This window comes from Protopterus annectens, chromosome 10.part0 (genome assembly GCF_019279795.1).
Source record: "Protopterus annectens isolate FY-2018-M chromosome 10.part0, PAN1.0, whole genome shotgun sequence".
NCBI classification, from domain to species: Eukaryota; Metazoa; Chordata; order Ceratodontiformes; family Protopteridae; genus Protopterus; species Protopterus annectens.
In genome coordinates, this window is record NC_056744.1 from 1,278,822,754 (window position 1) to 1,278,844,097 (window position 21,344).

Genomic DNA, 21,344 nt, shown 5'->3' on the forward strand with positions numbered 1-21,344 from the left:
CTTGTAGACCTTTTCTTTCACTCTTACTGGTACCCGTCTGTCACAAATCACTCCTGATGCTGTTATCCACTCACTCCACCCTGCCTGCACTCTCTTCCTCACCTCTCTTCCACAGTCACTATTACTCTGAATTGTTGGTCCCAAGTATTTAAACTCATCCACCTTCACCAACTCTACTCCCTGCATCCCCACCATTTCTGTGCCCTCCTTTCATTTACACACATATATTCTGTCATAGTCTGCTGACCTTCATTCCTCATCTCTCTAGAGGTTATCTCCACCTCTCCAGGGTCTCCTCTACCCATTCCCTGCTCTCACTTCAAATCACAATGTCATCCGCAAACATCATAGTCCACGAGGACTTCTGTCTGATCTTGTCTATCAACTAGCCCATCACCATTGGAAATAATAAAGGACTCAACACAGGTCCTTCACTTGTGAGTACATTTCCCTAGTTATCCTTTATCACCCTAACCTGCAGCACATCACTCTTAACTTTGTCCCTCTGTCTAACCAATTGGTACAGGTCCTTTTCTCCCTCCTTAGTGTCCAAGCTTTCACACGACTTACCATATGCCTTATCCATAGCCTTTGCCATCTGTCACACACCTACCAGTACAGGAGTTCAAACCCCTGACTGACTAGTCATTTCTATTACAAGTGCATGCAGTTACTCCATGTGCCACAAAGCTGACATGTTGGTGTGCTGTAAGAACATATATGTGTGTTGGTGAGCGACATCTGCAACAGAGATATAGTCAACATACATTAGGTGTAGCACACATGGCTGTCAACATGAACAGATGTCATTGTCAACACAACCACACTCTCTAATGGATTCACATTGACACTCTTTGCCAGGCCCACAAATACACTCCCAAACTACTTAGTTTGCCACACTGCAGTAATGCACAGGTACTACATGCACCACAGGGGATATCCGGAGGTTCTATGGGCGAGGGCATGTGAACGTGTTTGACATCTGTCGGTATGCCAATGGGAGTTATACTGAGAGTGACTGTGGTTGGGAGCATCATACTCCACACGCGGACACAAGGTGCCAGTACTGACATGCATGTGTGCATTGCTTCATGGGTGTGCAGTGGTTGGCTGTGCAAGATGGCTGTACAAGGCTGTATGAGGGGTAATCCTTGGCATCATGCCACCCGACAGTGGTGTGCAGTGTGGTACAGGGGTGTAGTGTCTGCAATGTCCCACACAGATGGGTATTGTATGAACTGTCCTGTCATCCTAGTTACCATTGTGTATGGCCATAGCTTTGCAATGCATGCCATGACTGTGTTTGATAGTCCTTGACATAGTCATTGCCTGGGATGTGCATGTCCTACAATAATGTACAGTGACATGTACATGTGTACCTGGTTTGGCTGGCACATGTTGTGTACACAGACTGTTATCCTCCGATATGCCAATACTGGCCTGGTATGGCAGAACCTGCTTATAGTCAGCAGGTTGACCCTGCACCTGCATTGATAGCATGATACAGGTATTCCCTGGGGTCAGTGGCATCGGTCCATACAGGGCACATGTGTAAGGCATTATATGGCCTCTGTGGATCACATTTGATGGCACCACATATGTTTCAGGCATCCAGTGGGGAACATAGTGAAGGCACATTGTCCGCAATTATGTGCCTATTGTACTGCTGTACAGGGTGCCATGCCCTCTGCAGCCCACTGCAATCACACCATGCCTACTATCTGTCATCAATGTGCAGGGTACTAGCAACAGGGTGGGATATTCTAGGCAAGTGTGTTTGTGTATGACACATGGGTTCAGGACATATTCCGGGTAATAGTAGGGTTGCATACTTTGTTCACCAGGCCTTTTGCCAGATGTAGAGGTATGACTTGCCAACACAGTCCCTTGGCTGACTGATATCTGTACTCCTCGTGAGGTGGACATTGTGACATATAGGATGGACACCATATAGGAAAACTGCAAAATCCACTCCCCAACATGTCCAGTGGTTAGACACTCACAGCCACCTCCACACAGGCTCTGACAGTCAAACACACACACACACACACACACACACACACACACACACACACACACACACACACACACACACCTTCCATGGCCTGGAATAGAACCCTACCTAACTAGTGTATTACACTACAGCATTACGCAGTTACAGGATGCACTACGGAGATAACTGGATTACAGCAGTCCCAGAGGTGTATGTCCAGGTGGGTGACATCAGCAGAATTGCCAAAGGTGGTGATGTGAATTGTAAAGAGTGTGCATACTCTAAAAGGCATTGTTACTTTCTCAGGCAGACACCCACACAGGTTGTCTCTCCTGGAATTGAGCCCCTACCTAACTAGTGTATCACACTACAGCAATACACAGTTACAGCATGTGCTACGGAGAATATTGGGTTACAGCACTCATAGAGGTGTATTCCTAGGTGGGTGACATCAGCAGGATTGCCAATGGTGGTCATGTGAGTTGTAAAGAGTGTGCATACTCTAAAAAGCATTATTCTTGCCTCATGCAGACAGAGACATACACACACAGTTGGTCTCTTTTGGAATAGAACTGCTGCTTAGCTAGTTTATCACACTACAGACACCCACACAGGTGGTCTCTCCTGGAATTGAGCCCCTACCTAACTAGTGTATCACACTACAGCAATATGCAGTTACAGAATGTGCTACGGAGAGCACTGGGCTGTAGTAGTCCTAGAGGTGTATTCCTAGGTGGGTGACATCAGCAGGATTGTCAAAGGAGGTCATGTGAATTGTAAAGAGTGTGCATACTCTAAAAAGCATAGTTCTTGTCTCAGATAGACAGAGCAATGCACAGTTGGTCTCTCTTGGAAGAGAACCCCTACTTAACTAGTTTATCACACTACAGCAATATGCAGTTATAGCATGTGCTATGGAGAACACTGGGTTACAGCACTCCTAGAGGTGTATTTCTAGGTGGATGACATCAGCAGGATTGCCAAAGGTGGTCATGTGAATTGTAAAGAGTGTGCATACTCTAAAAAAATCATTGTTCTAGTCTCAGGCAAACAGAGACACACAGTTGGCCTTTTTTGGAAAGGAACCCCTACCTAACTAGTTTATTACACTATAGCAATATGCAGTTACAGCCACAGCACGCACTACAGAGAATACTGGGTTGCAGTAGTCCTAGAGGTGTATTTCTAGGTGGGTGACATCAGCAGAATTGCCAAAGTTGGTCATGTGGGTTGTAAAGAGTGTGCATACTCTAAAAGCATCATTTCTTTCACAGGCAGGCAGGCAGACACACACTCACAGTTGAGCTGTCTGGGATTAGAACACCTACCAAACTAGTTTAATGTACTACAGCATTACACAGTTACAGCACTCGTCATGGAGATTACTGGGTTACAGTAGTCCCAGAGGTGTATTCGTATGTGGGTGAAATCAGCAGAATTGTCAAAGAAGGGCATTCCAAGTGTACTGCAGGTTGTACATGTATGTTACCTGCTGCTTACTGTCACAGAAACACATTTATACCCGATTACAACTGCCTTATGCAGTATCAACAAGGCTTGCAAGTCCTGAACCCTGGACCATGCACACTGAGGTCACTGGACATACCACTAAGCCATCTGGGTTGTACACATGTTGCCTGGAGTCTATAATGCACATCCTACTACAGGTATTCCACAGTACTGAAAACAAATGGGACAGTCCCTTTGTGTACATATGTACAGTACCCTTGAATGTACTGTACTCTGTGAAACAACGACAAGTATAGGTTCATAGGTTCATAGGTTAGTACTAAGCTAATTGCCCTTTGTGAGCCATTTTAAGCCTAGCTATATATATATATATATACACACACACCTATGGGATGTGTGCACACACACACACACACACACACACACTCATATATATATATATATATATATATATATATATATATATATATATATATACAAACACAGCCATAGCTCACTCTCTCTCTCTCTCTCTCTCTATATATATATATATATATATATATATATATCTACATATCTACATCTGAACCCCCTCTGTGATACAGAAGGGTTCCAAACCAACTGACGTGCACACAAAACAGAGGCATCTCTTGTGTTATAACATTTAAATCATAAGCAGTTCACCAGAGAAGGGATGGTTGTTGTGGATGTGGAGTTTGGGGTGGGGAATGATGGCTACTGTAATCTACCCCAGAGATTGTGGAGTTAGGGTGGGGGAATGATAGGTATGGCCCACACCCCGGCGACCACTTCTGTGTCACTGCTCAACAGTGGCACAGGAAAATAACACACCCAACTGTAGTCATGCTTGACTGTGTATTCTTTACTATTCCTAACTGTGTAATACTTTGTAGACACCGGTCACCACAGATGGCTACCATGGTGTGCTAAAAGACATTACAAGTGTATGCCTGGCTACAGGGTAGTCACACACACAAACACGCACACACTTGCCAGTATTGTGCATACACATCTTGCCTATGTAAAGGTAACTAGTACAATGGTATGCAGTTGGGGTATGTGCCACAGAACACATACATTTACACTTACTGATTCCACGTCTGAGCTGGGTGACATCACAGGACCGATTACTTGCAGTGGGGAGGGGGGAAGAGTGAAGTTTAGCAGTTGACAAGGATAAAGGCCAGTGCAAAAGGAGGTATCACTTTGGAATGCAGTAAAACCTGCTCCCATGACAGGATGCAGACACAAATACACGCACGCAACCACTTGCTGTCACACACACACACAGTTGCCAGTGGTGGGATCAGAACTCCTGCCTATCTAATGATCACTATTATAGTATTACACAGTTACGAGATGCGCCACAGCAATTACACATGCCTAAGCAGTCAGACTGCCCTTCTACAATTGAGGACAACAGCAGAGAGACTGACAGTCATGAAGTAAATAGCTGTAGACCTGTGTGTTTAAAGTAGGTGTCCATTACAACCTGTATGCACAAACAAGACACATCATCCGCAGGTAGGCCTGAGAGGTATAGTTGTAGCACAACAGGAACCTGAAGTGGAGTATGGCCATCTGCAGAATGGACAACTACTATCACTATACAGGGTTACAGTGGGCATGCTACACTTAGTAGTGCAGGGTCATTTGGGATGCACTCTGATTCTAATCACTGAAGGCCACAGTGTGCATGCTCAAACACTTACATGTACAGAACACATTGTAATGGACTCCTATTGTAAACACAGGTTTACAGATAGGTGCATCTTACCTGTCAGTATATATGCACATCATACTGGTTTACTACCTGATACTTGTATGTGGCCTGTAAATGATATATCTGTGTCTGTGCTGTGTGATCCACATGCATACATGTACATGAAGTACTGACATATATATGTTATGTATATACATTCATGCATGTATGGATGTGACAGACAATAGGTTACTTGGGTCGCACAGGTGGATGCTACCTACAGCATGTGTCACACACCTTGGTACCCTAAAAGGCATACATTGATAGCAGGTTGTGGACAGTGGCATTATATGTGGTACAGTGGCATGTGCAAGCATAACGTGTGAGCCACCTTGTGTAATGGTACTGAGGTGCAGCTGTCAAGGTGACCTCTCCCGGCTGCGTTAGTAGTTGTCATTATTAGCAGGATTGCTACCCTAAGTATATCTCACATTGGTCATATACACAAGTTATGCCACTGTCCATCACCTTACATGGGGCATTTGCTACCAAGCACATTAATGCCACATGCAGTGATGTCATGGTACAGGTGGCAACTGATAGGCCAAAATAATGAGCCAATGTCCTGCTGTTATTATGAGGTTGTCCAGTGTCTGTCATTCTGGGCTGTCATGACCGAATGACGAGCCTTCAAAACAGAGCACATGCATCCATGTTACACATTTGTGTGGATAATACCTAGGTCGCATTTACCCATATAGCTACATTCCAGGGCAAATGTCCTACACACAGAAGTAACACCCTGACACCTACATGACAATTGCATTGGATGATTATGCTAACCCATGCTAGATGTGTGGCTTTTGTAATCCATTTGATCAATGTAGAACCTACAATGGGGAATACCGACATCTGTGCAGTGAGGAACACCTGGCTCAAAGCTCTGTAGTGCACAATTGCACTACCGCCATATAACTCAGATCCAGACATGTGGGCCATAACAGTGGTATGGGCCATTCCAGGTGGTGGTGTACACCTATTCATAAAGGCTACTCACATGTAAAGACCACTACTCTGACATAATGCATAACAGATGAGTCAGGTACAGGTGACAGTGGCGAATGCTGCATTCTAGGTTGTATCCTCATATACATCCACCACCTTGTTCCCAGACTACCAACACACATCCATATGTGGTATGACATAGTATGGTAGACCATCAGATAACCCTCGATTGGTGGACTGTACCTAGGCCTACATCAACTGTGCAAAGTACCCATGTACAGACACAGCTGCATAATGCGTTATGCAATGCAATAATACCACTGTTTGTAACCAGCTCAGTTGTACTCATACCAGGGTCCCTCAGATGTTGCCAGCATTAACACAGTCGACTTTTGCTGTACACTAGTAAACAACACCCTCATGGTTGGATATGACCTAACCATACCTGCCCTGGATATGTATATCCCACACTCATACAACATAAATTACATTACCATAGCTTTCGTTTACCTTCTTACATACAGGTGGCTACAGTCATTACACACATGCACATGACAGATAACATACTAACAGAGGTAATATCCCCTCTCTACTGGTCACCCATGACACCTATCATATCATACAGCACCCCATGTGGCATGTATGTCTTTAGACATGTCCACCTAATGCAAGTCCTACAAACATACCCACATAACAGGACCATAGGACCTACACAAGGCCTGTATTGACAGACTCAGGGAAATCCAGCTCTGCTCTGCATGTTCCTGAGTAGTCACAGGTGATATGTTCATGACATGTACAGCCATGTGTGGCCACAGCTCCTACATATACCCCATGTCAACAATTGCAAGCCATGCATGCTGTGTGCTATCTGGACATTAGTACATGCTGGGGTGAGATGTTTACAAGCCACAGACCTCGCACATGCTTGACTGAGTGTACTGCCTAGCTCTAACAGAGCACATTGCTGGCACTCTTCCAGTACACATGAGGTGTGTGTGGCAAATATGATGTTCTCACTGTTGACCATTACAGTGCCCTGCCTTCACCAACACTGTCAAGTAACAGTTTGTTGGAGCATGGCATGGAATAAGACTGTGTGTGTCACGCTGATATGTGCTGTTGTAATATATGTACACTTGGCTACTCGGTGAAATTGGTGGTATCCTACCAGTACATGAATACAACATCCATTATGGTGTAATGCTCGGCTATGTTTCACACATGGCATGGGGAAGGTGTGGAATGTATCCTCTTGACCTGCTTGTGCATATACTGATGTAGACCGCATATGTGTACATGTATTGCTGTTTGTGTAGAATTCATGTGTGTGCAGTGTCTGATGTCTGAAGGTGACTGTTGTCTTAGTACATCATGCTGTTGCAATACAGCCTCAACATTGTCAACTGTATATGGTGATATGCTCTAAGTACAGTAAGCCGTACATGAGGTATGGACAGATGTTTGGACATGACTACTAAGTGGTGGGGCATCTTTGCAGATGAATGATTACTGAGGACAGCTCACTGGTGTGTTACAACCAGTCCTACAATAACCTTCGTACCTGCTAAGGTCAGGTTTTGTTAATTGATGTGGAAGACAGACAATGTAGAATGCTGTAAGGGTGACACTGAAGGCAAACCCCATGACACCTGTAACAGTAATACCTCCCCTGTGCATATATTGTGCATATATCAGTGCAGTTGTCAAAGGAAAGAGTCAGTAAGCATTGTACCGGATGCAATAGTGCTCTACTTATGTAGTACCTATCATGAGATAGGCAGGTGTTTGATTCACAGTACTGGCACATGTGGGTGTGTGTCCATATATGTCATGTATGGTTGGAATACATCCCACATGTTATTACTCTCCTGAACACTGTTGTTGACACCAGTACAGAGTGAAGTGTAGAAAGAAAGGCATAGGCAGGTAGTTAAACCTCACACATGAAAAGTGTCTGTATGTGTGTGACATAGGTGTATATCTTTGTGAATGCCAGAGTGTGTGTGTGTGTGTGTGTGTGTGTGTGTATGTGTGTGTGTGTGTGTGTTTGTGGTGTGTGTGTGTGTGTGTGTGTGTGTGTGTGTGTGTGTGTGTGTGTGTGTGTGTGTGTGTGTGTGTGTGTGTGCATGGCTGTCTGTGTATATGGCTGTCCAGTTCCTGGAGTGAGGCTGTATTTTACCATAGTGAAATGTTAATGCCCCCTCCTAACAGCCTGTTAACATGTACACCCTGGGGTATGACCTGTTGTTACCTAGCCTACTGAATGACCCCCCTCCCCACATACACTCACTGCACTGTAGTATCCCTATCGATGTCCTCGATCCTAGGCCATTCCAACTACCTGTACATGTGTAATCCCTGTGACGCATCTTGTAATTGTGTAGTACTATAATGATGATATGCACATAGGCAGGGGTTCTCATCCGAACACTGGCAACTGTGTGTGTGTGTCAGAGTGTGTGCTACTGTGTCTGTAAATCTCTGAGTGTGTGGGTGTGTCTGTGTTTGTATGCTGTCATGGCAGTGGGTATTACTGCTTCCCAATGAGAAGCCACTATCTCCACTGGCCTTCAACCTTGTCATCTGGCATGCCACTCTTTTACCCACTCCGTGCTCCAGGTAACTATACCTGTGATGTCACCAACTATGGATGTGACGGCTCTGAACACAGTAGCTTACTACACAGCTATCATGCTCTTGGATCATTAGAACAGTAAACATAATTGAAACATGGGAGAATATAACTGTGATGTGGAAGCTACAAAGTGCATGCAGGTATTGTCATACTGACCTGTGGGTAGTCAACATGTACACATGGGACTCCCGCAAACACCAACATCACCCAGCACAAGCAACTACACAGAAAGAGGAAGGCAGAACATCAAGATCAACATGCTGTTAGTGTTGTTACACATGATACATACTGTCAAATGTACAAAATGCATTCTAAAACTGCAATACATGGTATGTCTGCTGCCTGTCAACACTACTCAACAATATTAATCTACAATTGTCTACCTAGTATGCTCACCCAGTGCATCAGACCATATAAACATGTCCTTGCACCGATGGTGTGGATGACAGGGATGCGGCACAGGCATCATCATATGCACAGGGTGATAATGTTTGCCAGATGCCTAGGCTGTGCCATTGGATGACATCATGTGTGTGTGTGTTAGGGCCTGTGATATCATTGGGCGTGTGTGGATGTTATGCGTGTGTGGGTTGAGGTGCCCTACATTTGTTTCCAGTGTGTGTGTATGCATGCACACAGGTCTGGCATGTGGCTGGCCTACACAGGGGTAATATCAACAGCTGCAGACTGTACAAGGCAGGTTTCACAGTTCATGGTGTCCGGCCATGGCAACATGACCTGCACCTGCCAGGGGTTGCACGGGCACTACCAGGCAGAGGTCCAGATTGGGTACCGTCTGATGACACATGTCCACTGGAATTGTGTCCCTATTGGGACCATCCAGGACCATGTGCATGTGGCCTGCTGTGTCCTGGTGTGGACTGCACAGCACCAGCAGCACTGCTACTGCTACCACCACTATGGGAGTGGGCATGTGCAGTAGCATGTTCACGTAGACCTTCAACAGGTGATGTAACTGGCCTACGTCCACATTCCCAATGCCTCACTCCCACCAGATGTTCCAGCACAGACATTCCACGCTCGAGGATTGACATGCCACGGTCAAGGACTCCCACCATGTCACCCAATCATCTATCCAAAACATCTGCAAGATGATGGTGAACATTTGCAACTGCCTGGATGTTGTCAGTTAATGAAAGGACAGCAGCCCTCTGAATCTTCAAACCTTCTCTGTTGTGCTGTTCAGCACATGCCTGTGCCTCCATTACAGCCTGAAACATGCTTCTGGTGACTCCAGCTCATGTGCTTGGTCTCACAGGGGCATGTTGGCCAGTGGTCCTCCTATTAGCAGTGCTGGGCACATGCCTGTGTGGGACATCACCAGTCTGGTGACTGGGATCATGGTGTGCAGGCACACCTTCCATAGTCACCACACTTCCCTGTTCCATGCTACCACCCACCATCTATCCTTCCTCTATGGCCGGTGGTGATGGGGTATGTGCAGGCAGGGGAACTGTGTGTGAAGATGAGGGGGAGGCAGGTGGAATGGCAACCAATGGCACAGATTCAGCCCCTGACAACTCTGCCTTTGCCTCAATCATATTATCATCACCACTGCTAGAGTCTGTGGGGATACTGACATCAGGTGGACCACAGGAGGGCAACGCACCTACATCAACATCTGTGAGGGGTAGACAAGAACTATACATTACATGTTATACCAGACACACACCGACAGACAGACAGAGACACACACAGACAGACAGACATAGACACACACAGACAGACAGAGACAGAAAGACACACACACAGACACAGAGACACACAGAGACTCACACAGACACACACAGACATACACAGACACACATGCTACATGCAGGTGATATGGCAGATGGCAATTATAGTTTCAGCTTAGGCAATTATAGTGGTAGTTATGATGCATCCCTGAGTTGCACACAACAGCATGCATGTGGTATAGCAGATGGCATGCACCATACATAATTATAGTGGTGGTTAGCGTACATACCTGTATTGCACCATCTGTGTTAATAGCCTATGCCCCATACCTGCAACACAATGCATGCACTTTGCACTGTTGCACTGCACTGCCATGGTGTGTGTAAAATACACCACATGTTAACAGACCATCATTGACCTTTGTACATCTTCCACTGATGCTTTGTGTTGGCCACTGCCCCTATGTGTGAGGACATGAGCAGTAGGGTATATCAACTGCATGCTATGTTTGCCTGAGCCCTAGCTTGCATATCTTCCCCAAAGCAGAGTGCATGTCTGTTCAACATTATTCCGCCTACCCCTGAGCTGAGTGTAGACATTGTGCATGTCGCTGTACACACATGTTTGACATGGCTGTCCCTACTTTGCAATGGTGCCACAGACCAGCACAGGTTTACAGTACACTGGCCTGCTGTGTGGCGTATGACCTTGCCAATCACATGTAGTATGACATGTCTTCTGCTGACGTGTTGAATGGCATACATACATGTGTAACACAATGGTGTTCTTTCCAATGTACAGTACGGTAATGGTGTCCCAATGCAGGGATTTGTTATACTAACATGGGCCTTCAGCTGATGCAATGTTGTCTGTCCACCCTACAAATATGCAGGGACATACTGCACATTGAGCTGATGTGCATAGCCATTTCAGGGCATCATGTGGCTTCACAATTGCTATACAGTGTGAGCTACTGACACAGTTCATAGCCATGACTATGTTCACATACAATACATATCTAATGTGGAATGTGACCCACGTCACCGAGGTGTATACACAATAAACCCTAATGTGGAATGTGTGACACAGGTCACAGAAGGGTATACAGATGACACCCTGCACATCTGCAACCATATTACTGATACCTGGCAACTATGCTCCCACATGTCTAACTTACAAGTACTCTATGTCCCACATGCCATCTGTGTACCTCACACACATGAGGAGCAGGTATGACAGTGATGTCTGACACCAGCAAGGTGAATGTACTGTATCTGTGGCTTGATGTGGATGTCTGTGTATGTTGTGCAACACATGTATGTATTTGGATACTGTATAGGTGAATGCTTCCATGTTGTGACACACTCCAGATGTTCAAGGCATGTTATGTGGTGGTTTCATGTTATGCCTATACAAGTGGTGCACAGGCCTGTATGATGTTTAGTGTTTCACATCTGCAATATCATTATTACACAAAGGCCATAGTTGTATTGTGTTGAGCCAATGTACAACAGGGTGTACACACATGTAAATCACTTCTACTATGTGTGTTGCTTCATGTCTCTGGCCATCCTCTATGGCCATGTGTTCACATGTTCAGTCCAATGGTTGTGATGGCCATCTTATTTCACATGTCAGTGTTATCCCATATGACATACACCCATAGATGTCATATGTTCCAATGAGGACAGGATTATGCAGACAAAGGGTGGTATGTATGGGATGTGAGACATGTTTTGCAGGATAGTTGAGCAGTGTTGCAGTCAGCCCACTACATGTCATGGACATGTCTGATAGCACATCACATTGTGTGACATTCATAGCAAGGGTATACTCCACAAGGGTGTATCCTGTGGACTGTGCATACTCCAGTTCCAACACATTTAGTGTGTGTGCACACATATGCTCTCTGTACAGTACTGGTCATATTCCCAGCATGTGTAATGCTGATATGTAGTACCTGTCCTTACAGTGGAATACACCTCCACCATTGTATTCACTGTTGTCCACACATCTGACAATGACAGTTTAGAAGGTTTAGTGTAGGTGTTTCATATATCTTCAATTGTTTCACATAGGTAAATAGTGTGATGCATTGCAGGTCTGACCCAGTGTTCATTAACAGGACCACCATACATTATGTGTACGTGTGTTATGGCAGATAGCATGCAATTAATATGTTCCATGCATTATCAAGCCTGATAAATAATAACAATCTCACCTGACACAAGCTGCTGTCACTGCAAAATGACAGAGGCACCTAAACAGGAGTGTCACAGCAGTAAGATTGTTATCCACACCTGTGTGGTAGCTACAGGGTGCAATGTCCATGTTGGCACATTAGCCAGTACAATATACTATACTATGGAGTATGCAAATCTGCGCATACATAGAGTAGCAGACTATAGTATGTGGCATGTGTGCATACATACCTTGCATATGATGTTACATTACATATTGTACAGTAACATATGTAACTATGTGATATATAGTTGTGTTTTATGTGAAGTAGTGACTTACCAGGCAACTTCAGACTCAGTGGTTGAGAGACACCCACCTCCACAATACCAGCTAAAGCTTGTGGATGGAGGTCTACGGTTGTCCCCAGGTTGGCCAGTAGCTCCTCAGTACATGTGAGTGGGGGCTGGGTGAGTAGCCCCCCACCTGTTGCACCTTGTTCCCTGGTGATTGCATTAGCATGCTGTTTTGGCCATCTTATCAGATCAGTGCAGTGTCGGCACACCTGCTGATAGGTGCGATTGTGACTGCCAACATCATTTAACCTCCTGCAGAGTTCCTCCCACAGGGCATTCTGCTGCTGTGCATCCTGTGGCACATGGCTGAAGAGCATTGTGTAGTTGTCGAGGAGGTATGGAATGAGGACCTCATCCTCCAACTGGCTGTATGGTGGCAGTCTGCTACGTGGCATACCTGGAAGACATAACGATGGAGACAGGTCACAGTAACTCACAGAGAAGTACAGCAGTACAGCTGAACATACATGTGTATCACATTTATTAAGATTACAAATACTTATTTGTAAATCTACATGACACTAACACCACTGACATATATAAGTCACACATATTTGACACCTACTGGTGATGTGATGTTATTGCCATATATGTGTGTGTCATGACATTGCTCATACAACACGTGGATGTTGTCTTGACGTGAGCATGTCTTCTTGCCTGCAGTGGTGTCTTTACCTATCAGCACATGCCTGGATGTGTTCACATTAATGAAATCGACCTTAATGCTGTGTATATGCCACATATATAGTCATACATAGCCATAAGGGACATGACCTGTGACCCTGCAGACTTGCAAGCATGTATGTGTTTTGCCATATACATCTACATGGCACTGTACATCTGTGTAGCATCCTGCCATGTATTGCCTGTGTTGCACATGTGTAACACATGGGACAATAGCTAGCCTGATGATATTTTCAGGGTTGGATATCATCTATAGCATGTATGGTCATAGTGATCTAGTAGGCTATATGCCCTGGGCCATTTATGAGCCTAGGAAGACAGGTTACCTAGCTGTAGGCAACAGACAGGCAAGTTTCAGTGGCCAGTTAAAGCATTGCCACAGAACTGATACACACAGTTACTGATATATTTCACATGCGGTCATCACACCATGTCACAGAGAGGGGCGATGTGCAGCTTCACTAGACAGGGATGCATAGCATGGCTAGCCGCTGAATCACTTACAAACGCCTTCTACCAGCACCTGCAGGACTGCATGGATAAGGCAATCCCAAGCAAAACAAAGACTCTCTGTACCAAAGGCAAGCGTCCAGTCTGGTGGACCCCAGCCATAAACAAACTCTACAACAAAAGGAGGAAGCTACTACAAGACAGAGCAAAATCCTTAAAAGGTAAGACACCCTTGATCACTATAAGTAAAAAACTAAGAGCTCTCATAAAATCATCCAAAGCAAATTTCGAGAAAAATAGCTAAAGACTCAAAGACAATCATAAGGCCTTCTTTAGCTATGTTAGAAACCTAGGAGGAAACTCCAGATATGCTCAGAACTAGTTCAAAATGATGTGAAGATTACTGATCCTACAGACACAACATACTGGCTGACAGGTTCAGTGCAAACCTCCCCCCTCCCCCAAAGGAGAGATATCTATACCAAATGAGTGCAGCCCCCAAACATCTCCAGCGCCCAAGTGAGAACTGCTCTCTCCAGCAAAAAACACAGCATCCATGGGACCGATGGTGTCCCCGGCTGTGTGCTCCACGAACTCAATGAGGAATTAAACCCACAGCTAGGACAGCTGTTTAATCAAAGTCTTACCTCTGGATACGCACCCAGGAGTGGCGCACTGCAACTGTGGTCCCACTTCACAAAGGCGGTGCCTCCACAGACCCTGGAAATTACCGCCCATTAGCTTGACAAGCCTTATCTGCAAAGCCATGGAGAGGATCATAATGGACCTCATAAATAAAGACATAGGGAATTTGCAGACTTTGGATCCAACCCAGTTTGGCTTTGTCAAAGGCAGATCATGCCTTTTAAACTTGGTTGACTTTTTCAAACAGTCACCAAAGCCATTGATGAGGAAAGGCAGTCCATACAGCCTACCTCGATCTGGCTAAGGCCTTCGATACAATACCCCACTCGGTATCATTGAAAAACTCATCAGCTTAAATGTTAACCCATACATCACAAGATGGGTTGCAAACTGGCTGAGTGACAGAACCCACAGGGTCAGAGTTGCTGGCGCCATGTCAGACTCAAAGCCTGTCACAAGTGGTGTCCCACAGGCTCAGTCCTGGGCCACTCTTGTTTGGCATCTACTTTTCAGTACAAGCAAACACAGGAGGGTTATGGCTGACAAAGTTTGCAGATGACTGCAAACTGGGCGCCATAGTAGAAAACACATCTGACACAGATATCCTTCAGAAGGGTCTCACAGAAATGGATAACTGGTGCCAGAGCCACGGCCTAAAGTTAAATGCCAAAAAATGCATAGTCATACCCTTCGGGAAAAACAAGGTTACCCCTAGCTACCAAATAGGTGGCAATCCACTGAGCACAGAAGAAGTTATTTGGTACCTGGGGACCCAGGTTGATAGTAGTCTGTCATTCGACACCCATGTAGCTAAAGTAGTTAGGAAGTCCTTCTACATTGCCCACCTTATCATGAAGGGATTCTCATCTAGATCAAGGGAGGTCATAGTCTCCCTTTACTCATCACTCATCAGACCAATGATTGAGTACAATGCCCCATTCGGAATGTATCTGACCCGACACTTGCAGCAGCTGGAGAGGCCACAAAAGTTCCTCACCAAAAGGATAAAGGGTCTCAACAATCTGTCCTATGCTGCCCGACTGAAAGAACTCCAGCTCTATTCAGTCGCCACCGCTTGCTCAGAGGTGACCTTTGCCTAACATACAAGGCCATGTCAAACCCAGATTTGATGAATATGCTTCACCTCAAAAATCTAGATCCATCAGAGCCACAAGGCGGGAGACTTAAACCTCGACACGGCAATTAATAGGGCGTGCTGGAGATATAGATTCATCACCCAAAGACTCCTATGCTGTGGAACAAAAATCCCGGTACATGTGAGGCAGAGCACTGGCCTTGTTCAAGAGAAATCTTGACCAATGGATGGGAGATCGCAGATATACCCCAGGAATTACCTCAGTGTCACTGCTCGACAGAGGCACAGCAAAATAATGGGTATAGTTCCCCATACTAAAGGGGTGCGAAGCCTAAAACAATGGGCTAGGCTTATAAATGCCCTCGGGCAGATAGCCTAGTATGAACCTATGAACCTATGAACCTATAAGAGTATGTTAAGTGTATGGGACAGGGATCTGTCAGGCATGTTGTGATCCTTGTACTAGAAAAGTGGATGTACATGACGTATGTGTTTACTTGGGATCAGGATGTGTTAAGTGTAGCATGTCCAACACATCTGGGTTGGACATGGCTTTATTCAGGGTAGGCTGCTTGCTACATAGTGCAGCTAAGGATTGTGAAGGGCAGTGTAGGCCCTCTACACATGGGCAATAACCCTTAAAGGAAATATGTGCTCTATTATGGGTCACATGGGTATTGAGTATGGCTGAACAGTTATCTCTATATTCCTAGATGGCACCCTGTCATGATTAGGGGTGCCACATACAACTACCTGTCTTTTGTGGTGATGTAACTATCAAAGGGAAGTACTGTTTGGCTGCATCCCATACACACAGTTGCCATTATGTTGACCACTGCCTAGGTGGTAGTTAATGGGTACAGGGTTTGTAACATAGGGGATGACAATGCAATACTTAGCTGTCAGATTGTGGCCATACATCACACATCACACATCTGACACACTAAGGCCCTTCTGTATGTTGAATGCAGCACACAATGAGTCAACTATTGCTCCTAGTTCATAGTCATTTGCAAACATCAATAGGCTGATGCCTTCTGTGTTAGTCTATGTGGTATAGATAACAAAGAGGGGGAGTACCAGGAATGACCCCTGTATTACTGTGGCTGGCACTGGTTTGATGTGCGTGTATTCATCAGACACCTTCTGTAGTTTGGGTTCTGCCAGCCGTCTAGTGCCAACCACTCCTGTGACTTAGGAATATACACCTAGTTTACTGAGTGTAGCTGGAACACAGTATGGGTGATGGTGTGCTATGACCTGGCAAGGTCATGATATGCAATGTGAATCAACCCTACTGTCATCTACATCTGTACCGAGTACATCAATTACATTGATCACGGTTCATGGCCATACAGACCAGACTCAGCAGTGTAGTTGTGCATTATGTCCCATTATCAATGGTGTCTCCCCCTTTGTGGGGTATGATAACTGTTGCTGTACACCATTTGGTGTGTACAAACCTGACATGGAGCTATGATTGAACATGATGTGTATGTGGATGGCTGAATGTTCTTACATTTCTGTAGGATACACCCTGGGATGTTGACAGGTCCCATGAAAGCTGCATGTATGGCATTAGAGAGTGCAGCTTGTTCCTGCATAGTCGTTAGTACAGGGGCCCTGTAGTGTACATGGATATATTACTAAGTGTACCTGTTGGGGGTGGAGTGGGTTTAGGTTCTTCAAGACCCTATCTGGATGAATGGGTGCTATTTCTGTAGGTGCAGTACCTCCCATGCCATAGTGCTGTGCAGCACGGCAGGTCTTGTCATTGCCATTACGATTAAAGACACAGCTATAGAATGTTCTGTGCTTGGCCTCATAATATGTGGCTGATTAGTTTCACAGTAGCTTTGCATCGTTTTATATGGTGTATCAGCATCTTACTGAGGCTGACCAGGGATCACATACACCCATGTGTGTTCACTCTTACAACAGTTACTACCTTCTGTGGTACAGTTTAAAGCATGGTACCACCAGTTTGCCTACTTGTTTGTGTTGGGTTGACTCCTGGTTCTGTTTCAATGGCACAATCACTGCACATATGTGACTGCTTAAGGTTCATTTGTGTAGGATTCAGCATTTGCACATGCATTGTCCATCTGCATGGGTGCCATGGCACTCACCACTCCGCTCTTAGGAAACATAACATTGGCATTGGAGACTAACTATGTGTAGCATACTGTTAGCCCTGTTTGTGTGACTACTGTGATCCAGGTCAGTGGGGTCGATGGAATCCAACATGCATTGAGCGCAGGTGTTGGTACATGAGGATTCTTCCCAGTTCATCATGGAATAGTTGAGAGTAGCCATTATTATGGTTCTGTCTCAGACCTAATCTTCCTCATTACAGCACATTATGACAGTTGGGAAGTCCGCGGCCTGGTGGATGATCTGTCTCAAGGTGCATTTTGAATTCCACTGTGCCACAAAGGTAGTTGCTCAGCATAATGCATCTGATGTTATGCAAGTGCAGTTAGCGTGGGGATGTACATATCCTTCAGGAATATGGACACACCTGCAGCCCATGTGTTCCAATAAATTATAATGGGCAAGAGGTGAGGTATGTGTTATAACATGGTCATGCAGTTGTGCTCTCAGGAGCATTGAAACATATCTCAGCCACTGCACAGATATGTTCTCCATGTTAAGGATTGACATATGTGTGTGTCTGTATAGTGTTTCTGACATGTATCATTGTGTAACGAGACCCGCAGTTTATTGCTTGGCTGTCCATATAACAGCAGTGGACCCTCATCTGAACCATGCATGTTGAAGGCACTATAAGGGAAGCATGAGCCCTAGGCAATATCCAGATTCCCAGGGGTGACAGGTGCAGGCCTGGCAAAGCATCATGGTGTGTCAACCATGTTATCCCAGGATGACAGATACTGGATACCCTGTGACATGCACTACTACACCAGACAATTGTGGAATACAATACTTTTGTCCCTGTACTGCAGTATCATTCTGGCCAAAGGCAGCATGCTACCCAGGCCTTGGGACATACCTGCATGGGCTACAAGATCTGACAGGTCCTACATGTGTTTCCATGCAGTCCAGGCTACTGCATCACAGGTCCTGCACAACAACATGGAATATGCCAGTGCCATGTGTATAGTTCAAAAGGTGGTCTGAGTGTATGAGTATGTGACTAATCATGGCAGACAGGCAGCTGACAGCATGTATGCCCTCGTATAGGTCGGTGTGTAACATAGTGGTAGAGTTTGCATTCACAAATGAGTACTGTTGGGCATGTTTCCAGTCATGTGTTCAGAGGTGTGGCACAATTATGCAAACTATGTCATACAGTTTCTGTATTTTGGTGTCTGTCTCTTCCTGCTTGGGGGGGGGGGTCACTTACTTGGCCAGATACTTAGACATGTCTGTGAATGTGTGTGATTTACGGTAGTGTGTGTGGGTATCCTTACTGTGTTCTGGTAAGGGTATGTGTTGGTTGTGTTGATGAGCTGCATGTGTTAACCTACACTTCATGACTGTTCAGTCCAGTAATGGCTGTAGACTGGGCTGCCTTCCAACTGACCCCTATAGCTGCATCCCAAACAATGTGTGGGGTGTGGTGTTAGGTGGGTCTGGCAGTGTACATGGCATAGAGATTATATTCCCCTAGGATGGCCACATACACAAAGCTGACATTAGGAAACACCAGTAGCTGACTAGTGGACATGCCTGTATGAGCAGTCAGTACTACAAGTACCAAGTACTGTATTTAGTTTATGTATTGCCTATGAAGATGTTTTAGACAGTGATGCTCACATGTAAATATTTGTGTTATGGATGTGACAACACTGGCTATTACAGAAACATTGTAGCTACCTTTAGCAGCAATCCTCCTCTGAGGAGCACATCACATCCTGTTGGTTAATTACAGATGATGCAAGTGTCTACAGGACTGTTTCCTTTTCTGGGTATATACTCACATATCCACCAGGACCATGAGCTCTATTGGGCACAGACACCCACTCTCCAAACAGAGTCATGTATCAATAAGCTCTGATGCCACTATCAACATGATCAGGATATAATCATATAGTGTGAGGCATCACCTATGATGCGGCTATTACACATGGGCAGCTGTCTCCTAAATCTTACACTCCTACTGCAGGTGTTACATTGGAGTTAAAGATGATATGCAGCCTGTGCTGTACACTACCTTACATACAGTATGTGCAGGCAGCTGTTAGGTTGGCAATGAGAGGTTGGGCTACACAAACCTGGCAGTTCAACCAGTGTGTCCGTACTCTCAATATCCACTCTATGCAGGTGTGCACATAGCCGTTTGGCCCAGGCCTGTAACAAGAGTCACTACATATTTGCATAACATGTGCACATGCACAGCTGTTATTGCTTGCAAACAATAGTAGAGAGGTGGATATTACATGTGTTATGTGCATGGATAGTTACCTGGCTCTTCCAATTATCTTTGTTATTATGCTGCTAACCTGTCAGATGAATATTAATGCTATGTATCCTGTTATTGAGTATTGTAATTGCCAATAGACATAACTACTGTTTGCATAACATAACAGAACTGCTATGTAGAATAGAATACAGATCTGCCTAGAATACTGTACATTACACAGTTATTGGCACAATATCCCATAATGCACACCATATTTGCATGATAAGCCCACCTTTAACATGTTCGTCTTACTTATACACCCATACATATGTTGACTGTTACAATATATTGACATATATAATCCCCTGTTATAGCACATACTTGTTGGACCAATCCTGACACTGACAGTGGCTGGAAGCGAATTGGTGGGTTCCAAGCCCATATCATCCTTTGTAGTGTATGTGGAGTGTGCCGTGTGACCTACAGCAGTACACACATAGAATACTACAAGCATTACTACTGCTCAACAATACATCTCTAGAATATAGCTATTTCCACTATATGCACTGATTACACTGTAATTTGTACAGTAGAGGTACTATATACACAGACATACTACATGTTATACATACCATCTTAGTAATCGGAGGTGTTATTAACTAGTGTAATACTCATTTTTGGTTCATCTTTCAGTGTTTTGTACTGTCCTACAGGTAGATACAGATGATTTGAATGTGTGACAAGGCAACCTTTTATAGTTACAGATCAGTAACATGTGCCATCCAAATGGCCAATTGGTGTTCCTAAGTAGCTAATTACATGCACATCAGCTGTGCTGCTACTGCCTTAGCCAATACCATGGCTACAGTGGATTATAATTGAGTACTCCACTTGGGCATTGTCCCTTTGCCTTACTTGTGAGGAAGACAGCGTGGAAGTTTTGTTTGGAAGCTATTGCAACAGCTGTATGGAGATGAACAGTAATATATTGTGTGTAATGCCTAGAGGAGTTGGTCTAAATGTGAGTACTGCTGTTATATTTCTGAACATTGCTACTTCTGCA